Below are 9524 nucleotides of genomic sequence, written 5' to 3'. Positions count from 1 at the left end.
TATGGGGAGGAAGTGGGAGGGGAGCTGTTACATTGTAAATTTTGGTCAATGATATGAGACAAAGTATATGTGAACTGCTGTATGAAAAGTGAATTTACTCTGTAAATCTTCACCCAAATCAAAATAAAATTAAAAAAAAATAAAACAGAAGATAAACTAGATGATTGGAACCCTCTAAAAATTAAATTGTTATGTGCTTCAAAAGACTTCTCCAAAAAAAGAGAACCTACAGATTGGCAAATATATATATATATTTAGCAATGACATATATTACAAGGGACTTATCTCTAAAATTTGTAGGAAACTCCAACACCTCAACAACAAAAAAGCAAACAATCCAATTTAAAAATGGGCAGAAGACATGAATAGACTCTTCACCAAATACATGAAAAATGTTTGTGATCATTAGCCATTAGAGAAATGTAAATCAAAACAACAATGAGATGCCATCTCATCCAACACTAATAGCAAAGTTCAACAAGACAGAAAATAACAAATGTTAGCGAGGATGTGGAGAGATTGAGACTCTCATACTGTGCTGGTGGGACTATAAGAAAGATACAACCACAGTGGAAATCAGTATGATGATTTCTTAAAAAGTTGGAATTAAAAATACCATTTAATCCAGCAGTCCCATTACTAGGAATATATCCTAAAGAAGTGAGAGCCAGGACAAGAACAGATATATGCACACCTATGTTCATCACAGCACCATTCACAATAGCAAAGAGATGGAAACAAGCTAAGTGCCCATCAACAGAAGAATGGATAATCAAACTATGGTACCTACACACAATGGAATACTATGCAACATTAAAGAGTAATGTAAAATCTGAAAAATACTGCATAACATGAATGAACATGGAGGACATTATGCTGAGTGAAATAAGTCAATCACAGAAGGATAAGTACTGTGTTAACTTCATTGTTGTAAAAAGTCCAGGAAAGGTTAACTTATTGAAGGAAATTTTCTTTGTTGGTTACCAGGGATAGGAGGAGAGGGGAGGGGAAAGAACACTGTTGGATAGGTAGAGATATTTGATTTGAGCAAAGGGAAGGAGAATGTACCAAAAGTGAGTGACCAACATGAGGAAAAAGAAGACACAGAGAGGTACACAAGAGATACAGACAACAAAAATAAACCCTTTTACATATACAATACTGCATTGTCAGTGATAAACATTAATCTATGGGTAGATAGATGGGTAGACAAGGTGAATGATCATGTATGTTAGGCAAAATGGAATATACACATGACCATATAGAAGGTTGACAGACAATATTTCTACATATGTATTTGTATGTCCTGTAAGAATGTCCAAATATATATATAATAGAACTAACAAGGGACAAAAGAGTGAGTAGTTGGAGCTATGGGCTCAGGATCATGGTCAAAGGGGACATCAAGCTCAATTGGCATGACATGCCATGCAAAAACATTACTTCCTATTACTTCCTACTTTGGTGAGTAGCGATTGGGGTCTTAAAAGCTTGCGACCACCCATAGATGCAACAATGGGTCTCCACTCATCCAGAGAAAAGAGGAATGAAGAAAGCCAAAGACACATGGAAACAATTAGTCCAAGGCACTAATAGACCATGTGAACTTCAGCCTATATGACCATGAGACCAGAAGAACTAGACAGTGTGCCCAGCTACCACTGTCAACCACTAGGAAAGGGATCAGTGCAGAAGATCCTGAATAGAATGGACAATGTGGAACAAAACTCAAAATCATTTAAAAAAAAAAAAAAATAGGTTTACTGGTCTGATAGAGCCTGGTGAGACCTCCGAGATGATGGCCCTCAGGTCTGGAATTGAACTCACTCTCATGGCTTCCAGCCAAGTAGACAGGCATATAAGATGATACAGGCAGATACACTCCTTAGAATGATCAATCATGGGAGAATGCAACAAACGTACACACTGCCCTCGAGTGGGATCCCACTCATAGTGACCTCTCCTTGGGTTTCTGAGGTGGTGTCACTATGGAAGTAGATTGCCCAGGCTTCCTTTGGTGGGTTTGAACCTGCAATCTTCTGGTTAGCAGTCAAATGCCTTAGGCATTTGCACAGGGAGATAGCTGGGGAAGGGGGTGGTGCAGGAATGCATAGGAAAGGACAGAGGGAAGAGGGAGAAAGTGGGAAGAGAGCTGTTACATTGTGGGGAACTGCAGTCCATGCTACGAAACAAAATGTGTATGAACTGCTGCATGAAAAATGAATTTGCTCTGTAAACTTTCACCCAAATCACAATAAAAAATTTAGGGAAAAAAAAAAATATGTATCCAGTTCCCAACTTCCCAACTGCAAAACTATTAACATTTTGAACCAAATAATTCTTTTTCAGAAGGTGGGGAGGGTCTTATGCATTGTAGGACATTTATCAGAGATGCTAGCCTTTACTCATTAAATGTCAATAGCACTCCCTGGGTTGTGACAACCAAAAATGTCTCTAAAGAGTGCCAGATGTGCACTGGGGAGTAAAATGACTCTCAGTTAAGAACCGTTGATACAGTTGAATTTATCAGTTTTATTTTGTTTCTAGAACTTTAAATTTTGTATCATATATAGAAAAGCTTTCTTTCCCATTTTTTTTTTCAATCTACTTGCATTTTCTTTTGGTCAGTGCCTCTCCTCTGGTTGCAGTCCAGTCACCTTGGGAACTTTTTAAGAACTCCAATGTCTGAACCTTACCTCAGGAGATTCTGATTAAAATAGCTTGGGGTAGAACCCAAAAATGGATAATTCTTAAATAAATTACCCCAAGTGTTTCTAAAGTTCATTCGACATTGAAAACCACTACTTTTTTGTGTTAAGATTTCATCTTTTATACTTCAGTCTTTAATCTATGTGAGATTTATACTAAGGTAAGGTGTGATGCAAAGTCAATTTTTTCCCCCTTCGGATGGCTATTCAATTATTCCAAAACCATTTGATAAATGTAAGTTATCAAAACTGACTTCAGAAGAGAGAGAAATCCCTGCTCCCACTCCTTTGTAGTTAGGGAGTTTGGTATGATAATTAAATTCTCTAAGTCTCTTTCTAGGGAACATAGTGCCTAAGGTACTTGACTGCTCACCAGAAGGCTGGCAGTTCAAACCCACCAACCACTCCTCGAAAGGCAGGTTGGGCAATCTACTTCCGTAGGGATACCGCCTCAGAAACCCAAGGAGGAATCGCTATGAATCGGGTTTAACTCGAAGGCACATAACAACAACAACAAGCCTGTTTCTTCATCTGTAAAGTAGGAATAATAATATCTCATGGACTTGTTTTGAAGATTCATAAATTTAAGATACTTAGAATAGTACCTAGGCCTTAGTAAATGCCATGTTAATATTTGCTGTGGTTACTTGTTCCAGCCACAATATATGAGCACATGCATAGCCAACACATGATAGAATATTAGGACATCATCACATGTTATGTTTTAAAGTTCAAATTTAAGTGAAAAATGATATAAAATTAACTCATCTAGTTAAAAATATGTGTACACTAAACAAAAACTGTAAAAAACAGAAATACATTTAAAAGGTTAGCAGTGACTATATTTGGGTGGAGGGAAGATCATGGATTCTTTTTTTCTTCTTTAGTCCTTCCTGTATTTCCCACATTGCCTACAATGGGCATGTATTGTTCATCGTCAGGAAAAAAAAAAAAAAATTGCCATAGAGTCAATTCTAACTCATGGCAAACCATATGTGGTTTCTAACCACATGTCGATTCTAACTCATGGCAAACCATATAGTTCACAGAGTAGAACTGTGCACACTAAGCTCTTCAATGGCTGTAGATCACCAGATCTTTCTTCCAAGGTGCCTCTAGCTGGACTTGAACCACCAACCTTTCAATTAGCAGCCAAGCACTTAACCATTTTTACCACCCAGGGACTCCTTCAGGAAAAGAGGGGCATTACTAATTGCTTTTGTTGTTTGTTTGTTTTACATGCCATCAAGTTGTCTCCAACTCATGGTGACCCTACGTACAACAGAATGAAACATTGCCCGGTCCTGTGCCACCCTCATGATTCCTACTATACCTGAGCCCATCACTGCAGCCACCATGTTTATCCATCATGTTGGGGGCCTTCCTCTCTTTTGTTGACCCTCCATCTTACCAGCATGACATCCTTCTCCAGGGAATGGTCCCTTCTGACAACATGACCAAAGTAGGTGAGACAAGTCTGGCCATTCTCGCCATTCTTCCTTAATTGCTAAGGAGGGTCAAATCAATTTGACAGCAATTGTTTTGGCTTTGTTTTAGTTTAAGTAGCAGTCTCTTGGGCCAGATGCCATCCCTCAGCATATACACTGCCCTGCCCTGCCGGTTTCACATTCAATTTGAAAAGCCTATTCTATTACACCCATGCCATGGACAGTTTTCTGGGGGACCATTGGCCCAGAATTAGGACTCTACCTAATGGCACGAATGGTACCTTCTGGCATATTCTAATCCAGCTAATTACCACTATATTCACCTTGCATTACGTTATGGCTGATAACAGTCATGTCATAACCCTATTAAAAGCCTTCAAAAAATCCCATTCACTCCATCAACAAATATTGATTGAGTCTCTAACATGTTCCAGTTGTGCTTACTCTGTTTCCTTAATGGATGAATTTAGAAACAGTATGGGAAAAAGAAAAATATCAGATATTTTGTTTTTAAAATCTTAGGCTTGATGCCAATGACAGCTGCTTTTCCACAAGTCTCTCAAACTTTTTTATTATTATAAATAATCTAGTCTAGAATCTTATCTGGAGCCCTGGTGGTGCAATGGTTAAGCACTCTGCTGCTAACCAAAAAGTTCACAGTTCAAATCCGTGGAGCAGCTCCATGAGACCCGGTGATCTGTTCTTAATAAGATTACACCCTATAGAACACTTTGGGGCAGTTCTACTCTGTCACACCGGGTCTCTATGAGTTTAAAATTTACTTGATGACACCTAACAACAACAGAATCTTATCTGATACTCAAGTCAAACTCAATCTGTGGCATTTTGCGCAAGCCACATTCTTCTCTCTGTGGTAATCCAAACGACTTTTAGCTCTATTTTCCCAGTCCCTCTGTCATTGCTCTAAAGTGTCCTGCAAATCTCCTGGGGACTGGGATATAATTCCTTTGCATCCGGAAACTAAAACCTCAATAAGGGCAGCAAAATCCTAGAAATTCTTCCCTTATCTCAACCCTAGTGTGGAAAAAGGTCAGAGGGGCCAGCCACTTCAAAGTCCTAGTGAAAATAAATACCTCCCACTCCGCCTCAGTTCTTTATAAGTATAAACTTCCAAGCACCATTGAAAAAATATACATATATTTTCAAACATACAAAGTTGTTTATTTTTCATGACAATTTAAAAATATATAACCATTTAAGGTCAGTAAACATTAAGCTCATGTTTTACTTCGTTGCCACACAATTTTGTTACAAGGAACTGTGCCATTCATTTAAAATCTAATGAATATCTTCTACTTTTCATGGCTTATTATTCTTAACAGCATTATTAGTACATAAACATAATTTTGTTACCCTTTTAAAAATGCTTAGAAAAATTACAATATCCATTCATATAAGGCCCTTTAAAAATCTGATGTCACAGGTTGCAGATATTAAGGGTAACATCTTAGTATCGAATCTTCATAAAAGGATTCTGTACTAAGCAGGTCACATGAACATAAGAAACAATCACAATTTTTTCTACCAGAACTGTTACCAATTTGCATGAAATTCATTTGTCACATTTAAAATGATCTGAAGACAGTAATTTCAAATCAGATAAGGGATAGTAGATAAAAAATTACATTCTAAAATTTGGAAGCCTGATATTATTACTTTATTTAAAGTGTGACTTTAAAATATTTTAAAACCTAAATGTCAGACTTTCATTTATCAAATTCAATTTTTCCTTTGCTAGCCGCTTAAACCAGTAAGGTTGTTCTTCAAATTCATATTTTGGAAATTGTTTCTGAGTTAGTAATAAAAATCAAATCTTCATGTTTCACATCTGCACTTTAAGTGGGCAAAATCTATCGCCCTTTTCACTACTGTGATTATTTTGAATAAGTTTTCCTCCCCAAATCAACTATATTCTAGAAGGGAAAAAATGGTCATCAGTAAGTATGTTTAAAAAGTGAATGTATTAAGGAGTCTAAATGAGCTGTATAAATCCAAAGAAAGGGGCCATCTAAAAGTTGATCATGCATTCATTTATATAAAAAACAGAAAATAATTACAAAAAAAAAAAAAGTGAATGTAGATTCAAGCAGGAATTTGAAAACTGGAGTTCTAAAAGTGCTCTGAGTTAAAGCCATATCACTCTATTAAGTGTGAAAACATCACTATTTTGAAGCTATACCATTCACTGTGTATGTTAGGAAAAATTAGTCTTAAAAATTAGTGAGGTGCTTTGAGTGTCAGCAAAGCCTTTTTGTCACTCTGTAACATCAACATTAAATGTTACATTCCATCATTTTACCTGTAAAATTTTCACATTTTCTCTTCTATTTCTTTCAAATACATTTTCTTCTTTGTTGGTCTCTAGTCAATAATAGCAAAGATGCATTCAAGTCCCTGAGCTAGTGTTATTTTGTATTTGTGGCACCCATCACCACAAGTGCATTAGGAACATCTCGCAGTACCAAGTCTACTTAAAAAAAAAAAAAAAAAAAAGGCTATTTAAATGCTGGGGCTTATTTTTCATGAGATCTAAAGATTTAAAGTTTTCTCCGTGGATTTGATAGTACAATTTCAATTATATATGGGCTTTCATTTGTTTTAATTGGCAACTTTATAAAAGATCACCTTACTTTTTAGTTACCTTCACAATTCTAAATTGAACTCTTCAGAAGTGAAAACAATTTCTTGGTCTACTTTCTAGTTCCATGACTGTAAGTATTAACATACTGCATATACTTTCAAATTCCACTGTTGAAGTCTGACATTTAATCAAGTTTTAGATGCTGTTTATATTCCTTTGTGCTTCCGTAAAACTTGGCCCATTTTCATGCAAAAACCAAACCAAATCCACTGCCATGGAGTTGATTCTGACTCATAGCGATCCTATAGGACAGAGTAGAACTGCTCTATAGAGTTTCCAAGGCTATAAATCTTTATGGAAGCAGACTGCCTCATCTCTCTTCATCGGGGTGGCTGGTGGATTTGAACCACCAAACTTTTTGTTAGCAGCTGTTACACCACTACACAACCAAAGTGCCTCTGTTTTTAGGGAAATGGAGGCATATATTAAAACTTCATATTAACAGTACAACTTAGGAAAAACATTTGAAAATAATGACTGAAAGGAATTTTAAAAACCTGGAATGGCATTGCTTGGTCCCATGAAATTCCTTAATTTTAAGTTTTATTATGGTATAACTTTGTATCTCTCAAGTTCTGTCTATAATGATTTTCCTTTAACAATCCTGAATTTGCGGAAGAAACAGTAGCCTTGTTGCTTTTTGTTGTCATGCTATCATTCACACTGTCATCAATATCTTAGCCATACTTCCTTTGGATCCTCAAATAAGTTGGAGAATTCATCATGGGTACTTTACAGTTTAACACTTGGGGGCCAGAGGGAGTGGTTTTGTGCAGCCATGTCTGAAATTCCAGTTTACCATAGAAAATATGCAGAGTAAAGATTTTCTTCTTTTGACTCCTGTACTTAAGTGAGGAACTCTACACAAGTTCTTTCCATTTTAGCAGATTTGTGCTTATAAAACAGGCTACTTGGCTTATAAATTTTCTCCTAGCCGGTACTGTGGTTCTGTAGCAGTGAAGTAGTCTTCCAAAAAAGACAGAATATATTCAAATGTTGGCCTTTCATCAGAGTCCTTCTTCCGATAAAGATTCATCAGTTCATGCAGGCATTCTGGACAGCCCTGAGAACAAGGCATCATATCCTCTTTCCACCTGTTCCAGCACTTCACAGTTTACCATATCTGGATATGGCATTCTGCCCTTATTATCAGTTCTGTCGGTAGATTTCCAAATGACTATATATTGTTGTTATGTGCCTTCAAGTCGGCCCCGACTCATAGCGACCCCTCCTTGGGTTGCTGAGGCAGTATCACTACGGAAGTAGATTGCCCAATATCAGGCTTAATTTTAAATCAACCATACAGTGCAGCTTCAGGAGCTGTCTATTTGATTGGTAATTTTGCACCTTGTCTTGCAGTATATTCATTGACTTCAATTAACCTCGCAAAACCAAAATCTGCCGTTTTGCACACAAGGTTTTCTCCTACAAGAATATTAGCAGCCCAAAAGTCTCAGTGAATATAGTTTCAATATATGCCAGACCATCAGCAATCTGAGCAGCCATATCAACCAGTGTGGGAGCTTCAAATACTTTCCATCTTCCTCCTTAATGAAATCTAATAAGATCCAGTTTGTTGTTGTTGTTGTTGTTGTTGTTGTTGTTGTTGTTAGGTGTCATCAAGTCGGCTCCTACTCATAACAACCCTATGTACAACAGAACGAAACACTGCCCAGTCCTGTGCCAGCCTCATGATACTTGCTATACCTGAGCTCATCTTTGCAGTCACTGTGTCAATCTATCTCATTAAGGGCCTTCGCCTTTTTTGTTGACCCTCCATTTTACCAAGCATGATATCCTTATCCAAGGAATGGTCCCTTCTGACAACATGACCAAAGCAGGTGAGACAAAGTCTAGCCATTCTCATTTCCAAGGAGCATTCCGGCTGCACTTCCTCTAGGACAGGTTGTGAGTTCTTCTGGCAGTCCATGGTACTTTCAGTATTCTTCACCAACACCACTACTGAAAAGCATCAAGTCTTCTACAGTCTTCCTTATTCATTTTCCAGCTCTCACATGCATATGAGGTGATTAAAAATACCATGGCTTGGGTTCAGCTCACCTTAGTCTTCAAAGAGATATCTTTGTTCTTCAGCACTTGAAAGAGGTCTTTTATAGCAGATTTACCCAATGCAATATGTCATCTGATGACTTGACTGCTGCTTCCATTGCTGTTGATTGTGGAATCAAGTAATATGAAATCTTTGACAGCTTCAATCTTCTCTGCATTTATTGTGATGCTGCTTATTGGTCCAGTTGTGAAAATTTTAGTTTTCTTTGAGATGTAATCCATACTGCAGACTATAGTCTTTAATCATCATCAGAAAGTGCTTCAAGTCATCCTCACTTTCAGCAAGCAAAATTGTGTCCTCAGCATATCGCAGGTTGTTAATGAGTCTTCCTCCAATCTTGATGCCACTGCTCTTCTTCATATCATCCAGCTTCTTGGATTATTTGCTCAGCATACAAATTGAGTAAGTATGGTGAAAAGATACAACCCCTGACACACTCCCTTCCTGATTTTAAACCATGCAGTATCCCCTTGTTCTGTTGGAATGACAGCCCTCTGGTCTATGTACAGGTTCCTCATGAGTACAATTAAGTATTCTGGAATTCCTATTCTTCTCAATGTTATCCATAATTTGTTATGATCCACACAATCAAATGCTTTTGCATAGTCAATAAAACACAAGTAAACATCTTTCTG

Source organism: Orycteropus afer, unplaced genomic scaffold (genome assembly GCF_000298275.1).
Source record: "Orycteropus afer afer isolate SDZICR_OR568_19922 unplaced genomic scaffold, OryAfe1.0 scaffold00354, whole genome shotgun sequence".
Taxonomy (NCBI): Eukaryota; Metazoa; Chordata; class Mammalia; order Tubulidentata; family Orycteropodidae; genus Orycteropus; species Orycteropus afer.
Note: the sequence above shows the minus strand (reverse complement) of the source record.